Raw genomic sequence first — 18,441 nt, 5'->3', positions numbered from 1 at the left:
CACATATCATATGGTCTACATCTCTGCTATCCAATAGAAATACAATGCAAGACACAAATATGTACCATATATGTAGTTAAAAGGGTTATGTTTTAGAAACTATATGTAAGAAATTAAAAACAGGCAAAATTCTTTTTAACATATTCAACTAAATAAAACTATAATATTTCTATTTTAATATATAATTAAAATAAAATTATCAATGTGATATTTTACCTTCTTGTTTAAGTCTTCAGAATCTGGTCCATATTTTATACTCACAATGCTTCTCATTTTGACCAGCTGCATTACAGTTGCTTAGTGGCTACATGTAGTCAGTGACTACGATATTGTGTCCATCCAAATGTGGCAATATTCAGAACCAAAATTGTCTCAAAAAATTACATGCTGCCTGCTCAATTTGGCCTTTGCAAATTTTAAAATCTCCTACTTTTTTCATAAAAACTTTTTTTATATCTTCAAATATTGTGAACATCAAAGGTAAAATAAGACTAGTTTTAGTTTACATTTCTGATTGTGAGAAATGGCTAATATGTGCTCATTTAAAAAAAAAAAAAACAGTTTGGTTTGGCTTGGTTTCTTTCCAGGTAACTAACTTCCGAACGGATTTCATGTAGCTTTGACTGCTGTTAGTTATTGATGTTTGTAGGGAGGAGTGGCTAGTAATGGTGGTATTGTATGGTTTTCTTTTATCCTATATTAATTTTGCATTATCAGTTCTGCATAGATGTTCTTGCAAGCTTAGGACAATTTACATTAGAGTGAACAAGAGACAAAAATAGAAATAAAAAGTTGAAAGTTTATTCTAAGTCACTCTCAATTATAGCAAGTGTTACAGTGGGCACAATTATGTATTTTATTAGGTATATATTTGGAATTGAATTAAATTGGTCCTATTGATTTTATATGTGATATTTTGGTTTGTGAAAGGCTTTATTTGTTTAACTGTACTTGGGATTAATAATCCCCCACCTGCCAAAAAGAAGACGAGAAAAAGGAATATCATCTATATAAATTTATGATCTATATAAATGATAAAAATTATTTTTAAAATAAAAACAATTAATGGCTACAGTATTTTATTTAGGTTGTATGTTGGAGTCTTTCATTATTGTGGGTGTTTTGTAGTTGATCTGATTCCTATCTGTGACTTCCCTAATAAGTTTTGATTGATTCAATAGTATTCCCTACTTGGAAAATGGAAACATCTGAGAGAGATTTTTGATAACCAAATTATTTGGTACTGCCTCTGAGAGTTGTCATGTCCAGTTTGTAGGAGAACTGATATTTGATGCCAGTGTTCAGAATAATTTTGAGGTGTCATACTAGAGTATTTTGTTGAATCACTTGTTGGAATTTAACTGACCTGATTATGGTACTACCAAGTATCTCTGCTTTTTTTTTTTTTAATTTGAATTAAGATAGAAACAAGGCAAAATAATCCATATTTAAAATGTGAACATATTTAGATCTTTAAAATGTAGATTCAATTTCTGGCATCAAAGTAAGGAATCAAATGCAATTTCATATATCTCTTCTTAAAATGCACTTGTAAAACTTAATTTTACAAGTTTAACTCACTTTATTATATTTTCAACCTTCTCAAAAAGTGATTTTGCCCTTTGATCTCTTTATTCATTTAAAATTTCAACCATAATGTTCATGTATCATTCATTTGTGAAGAATTTTCTCTACACCTTTAAGTATGCACATGTTTTTTAGTCTATGTGCTTTGAGCATTTGTTACTAGTGTTTTGCAGAAAGCAAGGATCATTTCAGAAACATATTCACGAAATAGTTTTGTTGGTAACAAAAAGATATTTCTGCTTCTTTCCTAAGACTTTGTGGTGACTTGTCATATTAATGATTTTGATGATTTCATAGCACTCACTTTAACTGGTGGAAGCCAAATTTGGCAAAATTTTCGTGTTTTTTTTTTTTTGTTTGTTTGTTTCTGTTTTTATTTTTTTAGTGTGTGTGTATTTGGTTAGATAGTGGTGAATAAGCAAGTAGTTCTAAGTGCTGAGAGTGAACTTTTCTCCCACAATCTCAATACCAGGTTATGATGAAAGCAAATCTAAGTTAAAGATTTATCATACATTTAGATATTTATTAGATAAATATTCATTAGCAAATGAGGAACAACTTTGTTATATAAACTCAATGAAAGCCTAGGTTTTTGTCCTTTAGATACTTTGACCTGTGTATAACTTTAACTAGAGGTTGGCCTAGCAACACTCCAGAAATAGGATTCTGTGACCTTTGGTAAGCAATCTTCAATCAGAAATCCTCCTAATCTAATGCCTGAACACAGAATGATCAGGGCTAAACCAGTGTATCCTACCTCTAAAAGGTCCAGGATATAAACCTAAATGAAATCTACCTATAGTTCATTCAAGAATAAGACTGTTTAACAGTATTAGCCAATCCATATACCCTGAATGCCTGTGTTTTCACTGAAGGGAATCCAATAATACAACCATCATAATAGATTAACCAGATTTATCAATAAAGACATATCTTTTACATTTAGTTTGATAATGAGTGAAGTGCTGATTGTGGATACATACACCTAGATCACATTGTCCCTGTCTCCTATGAAGTATGAGATTTCCAAAAATAATGTCAGTTAGCAATGGTTTGTGCATTCCTCAACCACTCTTTCAATTAAAGGCTAAAAACTGGCATATATATATATATACATGGTATCATGTTGGCATACATATATATAAATATATATATATATATATTATATCATGTTGAAAACAGCAAAGAATTATAATATGAATTATAGATATTCTAACAAGCATGAAAAATAATATTTTGAAAATAGTCAAAAGTGTACAAGGATGAAATAGACACCATATTTCAAGAGTCTAGGAGTCAAACAAAAGTTCTCATTGACAGATGAAGAGAATTTTTCAAATTATTTGGGATAAGCAGACGTTTCCTTAACAAAATTGTGAACTTTACCTCATAGTTCTTTATGCTGGTTGTATTGAATTATATAATGAGCTATATCTTCTAATTCAGCCTTGCAGAAGATACAGAAATTCTCTGTGTAGTACTTTTTAAAAGTCACATATTCAACAAAGTTGTGTTACTTCATTTTGTACTTACTTACTCTTTATAAAGGTGCTGTTTTCTTAGTAATTTGAAGAGATAATGAGTAAAGGTGACCAAATTAGAAGACTATGACTATTCTAATGGAAGTGGTTTTTGTTCTATCAGAATCATGTCTTTTAAAAATAAAATCTTGAATTTAAATACTTTTAACTAAAATAAGCACTGTATTTCATCTAATTCTCCCTTGAGTTTATTTTGCCATAGATCAGACTTTTTTACACATTTACTGATATACTTGCCCTCTGACTGCCTACCTGTTTTTATATTCTGAGAAGGAATATTGAATATGTCCAATTCTGCCCCTGCATATCCTCTAAAGAATGTGCCCTGCCCTTGAGATTCAGTGTTCTACATGCTTCCTTGGGAGAAATCAGTTTGGGGGTGGTTAAGAGCATCTTAAGACAATCTAAGTATCCTAAATCTGCCACTTCTTCTAGTCATATGATCTGCATCATGATATATATGTCAAGACCTCAACTTCTTGTCAGAGTTACACAGGACAGTACCCAGGAAGCGTGTAACCCAGAACCTAGTACCTGTAAGCATTCCTTATATAGGAGCTGTGATTATGGCGATGATGATCATGACTCTCAGAGGTACATCTGATTGTGTTCTTTTTTTCCAAGCTTTGGATTTCTTTTTATACAATTTTATATTCACCATTTTTGTCTTCACCCCACCCCAACACATTTTGTAAATGTTGAACGACTTCTCTGTCCCTAAACTAATTATAGACTTTAGAAATTTGATTTATCCTTGCTATTTCTTTCTCCCTCACAATCAGTATCTAATAAATAATTTACCTGTGCCAGTTGAACCCTCAAATATTTCTGAAGCCCAGCTTCTTGTTTCTCTCAGGTATTGATCACCTTGAAAATTACTGCTTCCAGTATCATCGAACCCACTCTCCACCCTGGAAGCCAAGGGATAGAATCAAATTTCAAATGGGACCACTCCATTCCCCTATATAACATTTACTGTTGTGTCATCTCCTACCGAGGTGTTTTTTAAACTATGCTTACATGCAAACAGTGGGGTAAATTTTAATATAGGATGATTTTTATTCACTGCTTATCTTTGTAATAATATATGAGAACTCAGAAATAAATTTTACTTGAGAAAGAGTTCTATAGTTCATAAAATTTGAAGAAAAGTTGATATTAAATCTGACAGTATGGATCTCTTCATTGCCATTCTATTTTACTGACTTTTATTATACCTGCAACACCAAACTGCTTTCAGTTCCTCAAGATCAATAGATGACTTCCTGTTCCATGGCACACTTCATTCTAGAGCATTTTTCCTCCACCACAACACCATCTGATCTCTCAAATTCCTTCCTCTGCCTTGTGTGCATTCTCTGACTCTCTACTCAGTTCTTTCAACCTCAAGGAAACCCTCCTCTGTTTTCCCTGCTTATGTGTTTCTGTTCTTGGATCCATGATTTCCAGTGCATACCTACTCTCTTATATTACCTGTTTCTAAACATGCCATCCACTTCTTAGGTCAGGACAAGGTTATACTCATTTTTTATTTAATTGCCAGCATGTAATCTAGGTACGATAAGCACATAACTGAAGAAACAAGTAAATGAAGTTCTTCAAATTCATAATCTGAGCCTATGGAATTGGAAGCTTATAGTTAGTTTTACAAGAAACAACTCTCCCACTGTAGACAAAATCTCGGGTAATATGGCCATAACACTATATCCCTGGGTCCCATTTCAAGCTCTAAGTGATTGATGCCATGCTGTAATAGTGATCTGGTTTCTGGATTTCAATTGACCCTGTAGCCTAACAAATGTGAATCATTTTACTTGATAAGTTCTATGAAATAATGTTCTTAACATTAAAAAGAAATGTGCTTAGTTATAATTCTTCTTCTATAAGGCATATCCTGCCAATAATGTCCCAAGTGTGTTTATTAGCTCTCAAATGTGTGATCCTATTGGCTGAAGTTAAAGTCTCTTATTTAGATATATTAAAATCTAATTTCATGAGTGACTGTGATGTTTGCAAAATAATTCAAATGCCATAGTTTGTGTACAATTCATTTGAGTCCATTTTGGGATATCTTACAAACTCTGCTAGTTTCTTCTGAAAGTTTTTATCAAACTAAGGAACAGAATGTACAGGGTGGTTGGTTAATTTCTCAATTTCTCTAAGCTACTAACAGTGGAGAATTATTTTGTCCTATTGGTATGGAGTTAACAAAGCGAAAGGCAGTGGGATTTCAGAGCCTCTCTGTTCCTCTATAACCTTCTTATCTCTTCTTGATTGTACATTTCCAGTTTTGTGTGGTAGGAACCAGTGATCACATTATTAGAGTCAGCTTTAAATAGGAGAAAAGATCAATATGAAAAATGGCAAAGGAGATGAAAGTGCAATTATTTGACAGGAGGAGTTACTGAAATTTTAACATTGAAATGAGATGTCATGAGTGGGACCAGTGTAAACATTCAGTGAGTGGTTTTTTTTTTTTTTTTTTTTTTTTTTTTTTTTTTTGGTACCAGGGATCAAACTCAGGAACACTTAACCACACAGACACATTCCCCCCCCCCCTTTTTGTATTTTATTTAGAGACAGGGTCTCACTGAGTTGCTTTGGGCCTTGCTAAGTTGCTGAGGCTGGCTTAGAATCAGCCTCTCAAACTGCTGGGATTATAGGCATGTGCTACCACACTGGTATTCTTAACTTCAACTTCAAAGTCAGGCAAAACTCCCTCAAAGTAAGCACTCATCCAACAGGGGAGAAGCAAACACAAGACTTGCTCAGGGAATAGGCAAATGCTTTGAAGAATGCCAGGCCTCCTCTCAATGTCTTATGCCAGTCAGTGTTCAAGGAGTTGTCCCAAAGTATCCTTCAAGCAATGTGAAGAAACTCCCTGACTTGGCCAATTCCTATTCTCCATCCCTCTCACTCACTCCTGCTTTAAGTCTGGCCTTCAGGACTTTTCTCAGTTGGATTAACATAACATTCTTTCCACTTAGGTCTGCCCCTTTAACCTTTGTTTGCATTAGCCCATCCTGCATATTGCTGTGAGAAAGATTGTAAATTTAAAGAAAAAGACAAATATCTGATTTTATCATCACTCTACTTAAAACTCCACAGTGGGTCTATAGGGCTTCTGAGATTAACTCCATATTCTGAACATCACCCACATTCAGGGCTGCCTATGGGATGTGATATAAGTTGACTTTATGGGAAATGAAACGGACACTAAGATACTCCTGAGTAGATGGAGGTACAAAAATAACCTCCTCTCTAGGCTGATATACCTCCAGTAGGATCTCTGGCTTGGCAATGAAAGCTGGATTTCAGTCTTCCTTTTTAACCCCCTGCTGGGGACCCTGTCTCTGCTTTCCGGGGCATCCTACATTTACAGGAATTGCCTTTCTTCTGTCCTACTGCACATGTTGACTCATGCAAATTTTCTCTGTGAACTCCATTGACATTCCTTTCTGCTTCTGTAGCACACAGTATATATTTCCACTTTTAGTACCGATCACACTCTTTTATACTGTTCATTTACTGATCAACCTTGTCCACTGTGATTCTCAAGAGTGATGTTTTTCTATTTCTAGACTTTAAAACCGCTATTACCAGTATTTGTTTTATACATGGTAGGAAATAAACGTGGCCCAAATGAATGAAGTTTGTCTCTATCTTTTAAATGAAGGATAAAATAACAGAAGTACAACTGCTTGGCATTGGGAGCCTCATTTGGAATAATTGCAACCCAGGTCATTTTTGGTTGTTATTCTGTTGTTATTTTATGATGAGATAAGGGAATTGAGGAAAACACTGAAGACTTACTGAATACTTTTAAGACCCTACTTTGATGAAAGATGGATGAGTTAAATCAGACTTCATCTTGATGCAGGATATCTGAAAGAGCATTTGAGAATTTCAGTGGCATACCAGGAGTCTCACAGAAAGGGTAAAGATTATTTCTCTTTCCCCCTTGGAATCAAACCACTACATAAATTATACACATCAAATGTATGATTTTTCATCTTTCCCTTCCTAGTAGATAATATGACCTGATCAGAAGTTTAACTAATGTCAACAAGGAAACCATGTTGAAGTACAGCTGATAATGTTTGTGGTAATTCTTAATACAGTATAAAATTCCAAAGTGATAAATAAAACCTCAGAAAGTGAATTTTAATACCAAATATTCTCACATACACAAAAAATGAAAGGTCCTTGAGATAGGAGGCAATGGAGCTGTTATTGGTCCTTTATATAACTATGAGACTAGGCCTCTCTATGGTGAACTTGGGGAGATGAGGGTAGAATTTAGGTTATCTCTGAAGATCTTATGGCGAAGGCAAACTTTGTCTCAGTAGGAGATTGAAACAAAACCACGTGGAGAGTATGGGAGAGGACTCTTTTCAAGATACTTCAAAATCTATTTGGGAGATTTACAAGTTTGGGGAGTAAAAGGTCATATAACTTTCTAGGCTTTGAAGGTCATACAGTCTCTGTTGATTCTACCCAGATGCAGTTGGAGCACTAGAGTAACCATAGACAAAAAAGAAATGCATGACTGGATTTGACGGTCATTTGTCAACTCTGGGCAATTTTGAGTTTTCTAGAAGTATCAATATCTACAAACAGTAGAATTACAATGTAAAGTTGAGGCCAGTCTATTTTTAGGCTGATGCTTTTATGTAAAAATAACTTTCAATTCTAAAATGTCTACTCAAGATTTAGCCTGTGTAGCCTGAAGAACTGGAACAGGGGACCTTTGGCAGTGTATGAAAAGGATTCTGTAGGGATAAAAAGGAGTACAAATTGTTTTGAATTCCTTCTTTGGAGCAAGAACTAAACACAGAATTTCTTCACTTGAGGTGACTGTTGGTTGCCAGTGTATAAAAACATGAAATAAAGCATGAATCAAATCACTCACAAGCAAACAGGGCATTTTATAAACTGAAGAAGCTAAAAGTAGCTAGCAAATGCCCAATACATGAAACAACAAAGCTGACTCTCTTTGTAGAAGAAAACATCTTAGAGGATAGCAATAAATGTTAAACCTTTATTAGAGAAAATCTTTCATTTGACAATTTTTGGCAGAGAAGTAACATCTGAAATAGAAAATAGGGAGGGCAACATCCAGCTAATTCCCCACTAAATTCACCCAGAGGCAGTCCTCTTTTTATCTAAACCTCCCTCTAACGTAAAAGTTAGATATTATTATGTATATTAGATCCTAAGCCTGCTATAGCAAACCTTAGAACTTAAGACCAAACAGTAATGCCTATAATTAGGGAAAAAAAGTAAGAATAATTGAAGATTAAAGTCTGTTTTTCATTTCTTTTGTGATGGCTCGTCAGTTAATTTTAAGTCTTATGCTTTAAAGAAAGAAGTAAGCCTACAGTTGAGTTGAGTCTAGGTTTTAATCATGAAATTTTAGATATATGAAATTCAAAATTAGTAAATTATAATATTTATGGTTATTCTGGGCTGCTAGTGAATTGACTCAAAGCTTAAAGTTTCAACCATAATGTAAAGAAGATATGATTAGCTTTAAGAGTAGACATATAAATGGAATTTTATTTTATTAATATTCATAATAAGGGCATGTATGAGTGTTCTGTTAAACTACAATGTACATTGTTTTTATGTATCTCTATAGATGTGCCTGGTAGATAATACATCAACATATATACACAGGACTACAGAGTGTTTTGAATGAATCTGATTTGTATCTCTTTCATATGCCAGTTGCCAACTAAACTCTATTTGTATTTTGAAGTGATTTTTCCTAATGGATAAGAATGATGTTTATTGTTTTACAAAATACAAATTAGTTCTGGTTTTCTGTTCTTCTTTTTCATATGGATAAACGTCTGTCTATATCTCTGTTAAAAATGTTCTGTTATATATTTTCCTAACCTCTGGAATAAAGCTGAAAAGTGGATCCAAGAAAGAAAAGGAAGAGCTGTCTCTATTATGATGAAAAAGATAATCTACACAAGTTGTCTGTTGCTACTTAACAAATTACCTTAAAGCTTTGTGGCTTTACAAAAACAATGAATATTTACATTCCTCACAGTTCTCATGAGTCAGGCAGGAATTTAGGAGTCATCTAGTTGGTCTTTCACGAGGACATCATGATGCATCAAAGTCATGGTAATATGAAGGCTTAATTAGGACTGGAAGGTGTACTTTGTGCTACTCTCCTGTGCAACTGATACTACTACAGAGAGACTCATGATTCCAAACATAACGGAACCTTCACTTACTCTAAGGGAAGGGTTGAAAGCTGTTTACTCATTGGCCATGTGCCATTTGTCAAGTTTCTTAAACATTCTCCACAAACACTCTGGTGATCTTTTAAAATTGTAAATCAGATCATGACACTTGTCTGCCTGAAACCCTCCTTGTTAAGCTGGCTGTGTACTACAAGTACTATAGGGAAAGCCAGAAACCATCAGCCAGGTGATCCTGTTCCTGCTTTGTGCCTGCTATTCTGGTGCAGTTATCAAAAAAAAAAAAAAAAAAAAAAAAAACACCTTCAAAGGTGTCCCATCCACTGTGTGTGCTCTGCCTAGCATACAGCCTATCCCTCCATCTTCCAGCATTCTCACATCCTTGTCCCTCTGCCACAGCTAATCTTCCATTCTTAGGCTAGCCTATTTAATTTACCTATGTCCTGTAGATAAAATAAATTTAAAATATACAAAGGTTATTATTAGAGTTAATATACTGTATATTAACTCTCTAGAATTTACTCATCTTACAACTGAAAGTTTGTACCCTTTTATTTGAGGCAAATTTTCATGTAGAGAAATATATTGATGAGTCTTGACCACTACTTACCTATATAACCAAGACCTCAATCAAGATGAAGAATATTATCTTCACCCTAGAAAGTTCTTGTTAACTTCCTTCCAGTCAATCCCCTCCTCCACAGGCAGTCATTGTTATGGTTTGTCATCATTCATTAGTTTTGCCCTTTCCAGAATTTTATATAAATGGAATCATGCAATGTGGGCTCCCTTGTTCTGACTTTTTAAGCTATACATATTATTTTTGAGTGGTATCAATATCACTGGGTATATTAGTAGTTAATTCTTTTATATTGCTGAATATTATTCCTTTATACGACTCTATCACAATTTGTTCATCCATTCTCTGATTGACAGACTATTTTCAGGCAATTTGTTTTTATGCATAAGGCTGTTTGGAATTCTTATAAAAATCTAAGTAAGTACATGCATTTTCTTTTCTCTTGGGAAAAGTAGAGTTCCTGGGTTTAAAGGTAGTTTAGAGTATTTTTTAAACTTGAAACAAAGAAACAAACTGCTGAATAGTTTTTCTATGGTGCTCATACCATTTTGTTCCCTTACCAACAATGTATAACAGTCCCAGTGTTTCATGTCCTTGCCAACATTTTAATTCACAGTTCCTTAATAACTAGTAATAACTGGTAAGGTTTAGCACCTTTTTAAACACTTATTGGCCATTTTACATAATCTATTGTGAAGTGTCTTTTCAAGTCTTTACTCCCTTTTTACTTGGATTGTTTGAACACAAGTTTTGTGTGTGTGTGTGTGTGTGTGTGTGTGTGTGAAAGAGAGGAAGAGAAAGGGAAGGAAGGAGTATTTCTCTGTGGTTTATTTTTGTATTTTATTAATGTCATCTTTTGCTGAGAAGTTTTAAATTTTATGAAGACTGGTATATTATATTTTTCTTTTATACTTTGTTGTTATTTCTCTCTAGATCTTTTATGATCTTTTCTGCTCCTCCAGGTCATAAAAATATTCATGTATATAGTCTTCTACAAACCTTCCCTTATAGTCTTCCTTCATATAGATCTATAATTCATATAAAATTAATTTTTAATGTGATATGGAATAGGGGTTAGTGTCGGGGTACTGCAGACCCCCAGCCCTTCGGCGTGGCCAAGATGGCGCCTGGCAAGGTGCCAAGGAAGTGCTGAGAACAAAACCAGGTACCTCCAGCAGACTAATACTCTCTGCCAACAAGTGGCGTATTTTGAGGAAGTTAATGTGATTGGCCATGGGTCCTCGTGGACACTGCATGATTGCTATATCCACACTATTGTGCTCCATTACTGTCCATGCTTTCCCCTCGTGATCTATAAGCTGATTGGTTGTTGTATGTAATGTAAGGCGCTTGCAAGAGCGGCCCGCCGCTGCTGGCCAGCCAGAAGAAGCAGACTGCAGAAAATAAAGAACTTGCCCTGATCCGGTTTCGTGTTTCTCTGCGGGCAGGGGGACGCAATAGGTTAGGGTTCATTTTATTCCACATGGGTATTCAATAATTTTGGTACTATATGTTGAAAAGATTTTCCCTTCTCACTGTATTGCTTTGGTTCCTTTAAAAAATCAAATGACCCATAAGTAGATCTTTTTTTGGTATTTCTATTTTCTTTTATTTATCTGTATGTCTACCCTTATGCTAATCCCATGGTCTTTAGACTTACTATAGCTTTGTAGTTAAGTCTGAAAGTCAGAATTTTAGTCCTTAAACTTCATTACTCTTGTTCAAGATTATATTGTCTAATCTAGGTTTTTCGTGCAGATTTGCCTAATCTAGGTCCTTTGTGTAAACGAAGTTTAGAACAAATTTGTCAATTTCTAGATTGTTTTTCTTCCCAGGATTGGGAATTAAACCCAGGGCTTGGTCCACATGCTAGGAACACTCTGACACTGAGTTACATCAACAGCCCAAACTTGTCAATTTCTACAAAAAAGCCTGTTGCCACTTCTTGGCATTATGTTGCATCTTCAGGTAACTTTAGAGAACTGATATCTGTTTTCAATAGCTATTACTATTCATCTAGTGTCAATGGGTTGAACTTCATGAAATAAAATCATTAACATGTTGTGATCAATTAGTGTGCTCACTATTAAAATGAAAAATCATTGAAGGGACACAAGGAATCCTCCTCTAGGGAAAGTTTTCTGCTCCAAGAGATTGTTTCCTTGATCTTGTCCTTCAATCCTTTGATTTTTTTGGACATTACACATGATTATCTCTTAAATATGATCTCTTCTAAAAGCAGAACATTTTCTTCCCCAAACATAAAAATATATAAAAAATATGGCACAATTAGATTGATTTTTTGTTTTCATAAAAATTTCTCAAGCTTGATCATTACCAACTGAGGAAAAGCACATTTCTAAGATCAAGTGCTCATGAGCCACTTTTCTATTTAGGCATTTAGACATGCTCCTGATGACTAGACACAGAAGGAGTATTTGTAGAGTTAAGAATTAGCAGCTATGTTCCCCTCTAGGCAGTCAGAGGTTGGTGACACAATTCTTGCATGGGAGCAAGACAGTGCTCAAACTCAGAAAAATTTAAAAAGAATAAGGACTAGAACTTATGCTGAACAAGCACTCTTTAACTCAATGAATGGGAACAAGTTTTAAAGTCCAGTAGTGAAGATTCAGTCTAGAATCATAATGCATAGATTTCACTGGCTAGATTAAAAACAAGTATGGGCAGTATTCTGTATCTGGCCACTTTTAAACTGCTCAACATCCAAATATGTCTGAAATGAGATGCTCATTTTCCTATTAATGCAAAGGTAATGAATGTTGTTATTCAAAGAGTAAAATAAGACATTTATCTATGTGTTATTAATAAAACCTAGTCCTTTTAATGAACAGCTTAATAGCATAAATGTGCCATTTATTTATTAATTTATTTTTTCAAATACTAGGAAGGATCCTGTTGTGTTATAAATTATGGTTTTACCCTTAGAGAGCTTCTCACTTTTCCCTGTGAGGCTGTTTCTGTGATTTGGAGTATGTAGCATTACTATTTCTAGATTATCTTTTTTTCTTTTACTTCCTATACTGTCAAGAGAAAGTGATATATTTCCTTTGATCATTAAATCCCAATATTATAAATCTTGTAATTGGGTCCCAGATTTATGTTATTGAATGGTTTCCTTGTTCAATTAAAAATGATTTGTTTTCTGAAATGTCTTTATTCCTATACTGAGGGTATCATTCTTGTATGGTTTTATTAGCTATTGGTTATAAATTTTTAAAATGCCACCCAAAGTAAACAAAATACTGTTTACCTATTTCTACAGCTAGAAAGTAGTAATAAACTCAATGACAAAAATACATTATATGGATGGGGAGAAAGTTAATTATTTTCCATTTTGCCTGCTGATCATGTTCAATATTTACATGGCTGGTCTGCATTAATGTCTCAAAGGGGGATAGTATGAATTTTGTGATGGAAGTGTATTTTCAGTGCATAACCTCTCCTAGATACCCACTTATAATGTCTTTCAGTGATAATAGAGCTTAGCTATGCCCATCAAGGGAAAACTCAATTCTTCAGGGTATCATGCAGGGTAGCTCATTGCAGTATCTTTAATGCTTGCTGGCAGACCTATCTATTTGTAGAATGTGGTTGCTATTCTGTACTGGAGATTGCTGGAGTGAGTGTATTTATGCAGTTTCCCCAGTCTTATGTCCAGCTATGAAGAGGATCCTTGTTAAGCCTCAGAGTCCATTTGTTGGGAAAGAGGGAATTTGAATAAATTCTCTGCAGCTAGCAATAGAAAGAAGATGCTTAAGCTCCGTTTTCAGAAATGGAATTGTATTCACAGAGAAGGATTTATAAAAGACAACTATTTCTACTAGTAGGGAGAATTCTAAGAAAAGCAAAGGAATTCTTGGGGATTAAAGGAAAACTAGCATGTTACAGAATTGAAAATAATGTTGATAAACAGGGGCTAATTTTTATACTTTCAAAATCCCACCCTGTCATGGTTATTACTTTTGCTTGAAACTTGGAGGGGACATGACTAATGTATAATGTTGACTTCCTTTTTCATAGAATACTGACAAAGAATTGGCAACAAAAATTTCGGCATATTGAATCTACATGTATACATAATTAAATAGTTGGAAATTGTGCTGATCATTAAAACATTAAATAAAGTTAATGCATTTAGCAAAGTAAAAAATTACAGAGACATTAAAGAAATGAATTACCCTTCATGTATCAAAAATTTTAGGGTTCAGAATATTTTTTTAAAGACTAAATGGTGTTTAACCCAGGGTCCCAAGGTAGAAATTATACAGTTGTTATAGTGAAACAAAATTTTTAACAAGGAAAATTGTTAAAGGAAAACATGTTTAGGAACTAAAGTGCATAAATTATAAAACTATGCTTAGACAACAGTGGTTCTCAGTTCAGGTCAAAGGAACTGGATATTTGGAACCACCTGGAGTTTTCAGTTCACCTTCCTTACAATCTCCCCAGAATCTGCTATGTCTTCAGGAATTGTGTGCATAGATTGAAAATGCTTCATGGGAGATTTTTATAGGCATCCCAGTTAAGAACGACTGCTCCTAAAACTTGCAACAAAAATGGAAAGTTGGGTAAAAAATAGCAGACGAAAGCTTGCCTGTCAACAATTCTCCTGGGTTGGTATATCTCATGTAATCTACTTACATAGTTTTACTGTATGTCAAATAAGGATAAGAATATACCACAGAAATTTTAGAGGATTAATATTAAACTCTTTGACCTTCCTGGAGAAAAGTGCAAGATATTAAGAGAAAGGAATCCAGTAAAGCCAGAAATATCACATTATTTCAAATTTGCTTAATAAGAAAAGGAATTAGTAGAATGTAAATCAACACAGGTTCTCAGTTTCAAGCAGATAAGATTCAACAAAACTGAGTCTACTAGGGGAATACTTTCAAGAGTAGCTATGCTCTTCAATAATTAACTTGTTGCAGCCAATTTTGTCAGCTCACCAACTATATTTCTTTAATGTTTTCTCCTGTGCCTAAGTTCAAAAACATATAGTTGATTTTGACCTTAAAATTTTTAAAAATAATATAGTTTTCTCCTTTTTTCTCTACTTTCAATGACAAAATAAGATCCAGCAAACACTATATATTTATAATACTAATGGACTCACATGTAAAGGTATCAGCTATCCCACTGAGTAACAATAATGCAATACATTAAGCTGGGTAGGTTTTCTTGTAGGTTATAACAAGCCATGTTTTCCTGACTACAAAATTACAATTAGCAATAGGAGAAAAGTTAATCTGAAATTTAAACATAGTCATGTTTATCTTAAATTGACACAATCAAAAGCCATATTTTACATAGAGATGATGTGTGTCTTTTTATTATACAAAATTGTGTGTGTGTGTGCACAAGCACATGTGTAATATGAAAATCTGTTACAGATTTTTCTTTTGTCTCAGTAATTCTTTGTTTATGGTGGGAGAGAGGATGAGAGGGACATATTAAAAGTCAGAGTAAATTTTTTAAAATATATTTTGTCCTTTTAATGCTTAGTAGACCAGACAGAATGAATATAGAATTTGGGTAAAATAAGTTGTGTCTATGTTTTTATATGGTAAAGCTAAATATTTTCATACATCTCACCAGGATTTCGGGACCCACAATCCTGAAATTTACAATTCAAACACACATAAATATTTAGTTCTTTGTTATAAGGGAAATTACCTTTCTTTGAGCAGTGCAAGATAAATAGAGAGGCATTCCTTACCAGGAGCAAAAAAAAAATGTTTTTACTTTCTTTTAGTAGCAAAGCTTCTTTCTAGACATGATCTAGTCAAAAGGTTTCTTGTCTCAAATCCTAACCTCTCACTAATTATAAGATGACTTGGGGAAGTCTTCCAGCCTGTCTCAACACTGATTTTCTGAACAGTAAAATGGAAATGTGTGTGTATATACTTACTGGAGAATTGGTGACTGAGGTGGAGTAGGACGAGGGTTTTATTCTGCTAGGAAGGTTTAAATGGAAACCATCTTTAATTTTCTTACAGTTCTAAGATTCTGAGATTCTTACCTGAGGGAGGGTAGATTTTTCTCTTTCTTTCCCAGTATTTTTATTACAATTTCCATAAACATTCTATACCATATTATGTTTTTCTTCATATAGTCGCACTTCATTGTATGCTAATGTTAGAAAGCAGACATTCCCAAATGCTACTCTATTTATTTATTTATTTTTTGCAAAAACTAAGTGATGGTACATTGATATACTAAAGATGGGACTTACTTTGTTTCTTATACATCTGCACTAGTCTGCTATGTATTTAGGAACATTATCTCCCTGTGATGGACCAAATCTGCCCTCAGTCTCTTTCACAAAGATCGTTCCTAATGGCAATTGTGAGTAAATACAGTGGAAAAACAAAACCACATCTAAAGCTATAGCAGTTCATTTGTTTTTGGTTAGTTTTGCCATGTCTCCACATTCTTTTACAATAAGCTTTTATATTTGAATAATTATACATAGTTGCACTATTGAATAGAAAAATTGTCACACACACACACAAAAAAAAAACTTTAGAAGGAAAATGGTAGCAGCAAGGCTAATCTATAGCTGTGGCCTTTCTTAATGAGTGTTGCTGGGAAAGTTTTCAGAACCCTGCAGGGAAAAGCATGTTTTCTTAAGAGAAAGGTCTCCAGCTGTTAGAACTGATAGAATTTCAGAAATGCCATAAGTTCAGCCTGTAATAGATTTGTAGGTTTTTTTAAGCAGAATGAAAAAACTTCTTTAGTATATTCTTTTGGAATCAAAGTTCATCTTGATTCAAGAATTATCTGTTGTAGAGAACTGAAAATAGATTTGATCCCCAAGGACACATTCAGAAGTTGTAGAAAAAATAGGACTTATTGTATTAGTATGCTAATTTATATATATTTCATTTCATCTATTTGAAAATTATAGATCCACAGTAAAATTATTCAAGTGTTTTATTTGAGAAGCCCTTTTTGATACCCTTTTAAGAGTTTTGTGAAATAGGAAAGCCCTAGATGAATAGGCATATGCAAGTATATGAATCTATGTCTTGGGGTAGAGTCATTTCTACATCATCCTGGAAAATAATCTCTAATATTTGTACATTCATGATAAATCTTCAGTTTCTTATATAAGCATTTATTTCAAATATCCATATTGAAAATGAAAGCCAGAGTATTTTTTGCTCTTTTGAGACAAGGAAAATACTATAGCATAAATTCTAAATATGATCAGAATTAGAAACACTAAATGTTAGTTGAAAATTGCATGCATAATTGGTATTTAATTTTAAACACTAGAATAAATATAAAATATAGATTTTTTGTGCTTAAGGTATAATTTATAACTAGAGAACTTGTGTTTATTAACAGGTTATAGGCACCTTGGATCGATGTCAGTATGTCTTGACTCTAATGCATTCTGTAGCTCCTATAAATGCATATATGTTCCAGAGAAAAAAATATGTGTCATTACAGGACAAAAATTAACTGTCCCTCTTTTGTTTTTAAGTCAACACACCTTGAAGTTCAAGATGCACAAACCTTATATCATATTCTGGTTTGTGCTACAGGAAACAGTATATAGAGTATCACCGTGGTTCAATATGATCCTGTCTTAAAGAAATAAGCAGAATCATACTTCCTGCTTATTCTTGACTCTTCATTTTATTCTAGGCATATTTCATTTTGGTACCTTGGATTGGAAGTCCTTCAGTAAAAAAGATAGGCAGACTTTAAAGAATGTGATAGGCAACACTTTTGAGGAGGAGTTTTTATTTTTTCTTCATTCTTGTTCTGTTTGGTTCTATTAATATCAGTTCTGTACTTACACAAATGGTTTTTTCTGTGGATTATTAGGATCACAGTCATGAATATGTTATTTTAAGTTGCTCTGTGTTTCAAAAAAGGAATCTATCATTTACTAACAATTTCTCAGTTTTTCTTATGACCCCATATGAAAATTTTAATAATTGAGTTTTAAATAGTATGTTTGAGACTTTATACATAGAATTTTCTAAATGTAGATATTAAATTTCCCTAAAAGGGAGCAATTTTGGACTTGGGTAACTGGAAAAGTTTTGGAAAGTATTGATTTGGATACTCTGTTGGGAAATAAAAATTAAAATTGAGTTAATTGTAGTTATAATTTGTCTTTATATAAAAAAATAGCTCACAAGAGATATAGTAAGGGAAGCCACAAACATTACTTTGCTATGACTTTTTTTTTTTTTTTTGATACTGGAGATTTATCCCAGGGTTGCTTTACCTCTGAACTATATCCCCAGCTCTTTTTATTTATTTTTTTTATCTTGAGACAGGGTCTCACTAAGTTACTTAAGGTCTCACTAAGATACCAAGGCTGGTCTTGCAGTCCTTCTACCTCAGCCTCCAAGTCACTGGGATGACAACACTGACTTCGCTATGACTTTCTTTAGTTCAGTGTCTATAAGGCAAAGGAATGAAGTTCAGTCTTCATATACTAATTTATGTAGAATTGTTACTGACATCAGTG

General features: G+C 33.6%; 1 protein-coding gene across 3 annotated transcripts in view; it reads left to right on the top strand.

The window, feature by feature from the left end:
- Adgrb3 (adhesion G protein-coupled receptor B3) overlaps window positions 1-18,441 on the top strand; it is a 680,206-nt gene that overhangs the window by 546,031 nt on the left and 115,734 nt on the right. The gene's annotated exons all lie outside the window — the stretch shown is intronic.

The sequence above is a fragment of the Sciurus carolinensis genome, chromosome 7, assembly GCF_902686445.1.
Source record: "Sciurus carolinensis chromosome 7, mSciCar1.2, whole genome shotgun sequence".
Taxonomy (NCBI): domain Eukaryota; kingdom Metazoa; phylum Chordata; class Mammalia; order Rodentia; family Sciuridae; genus Sciurus; species Sciurus carolinensis.
This window is presented reverse-complemented; position numbering and strand designations above follow the sequence as displayed.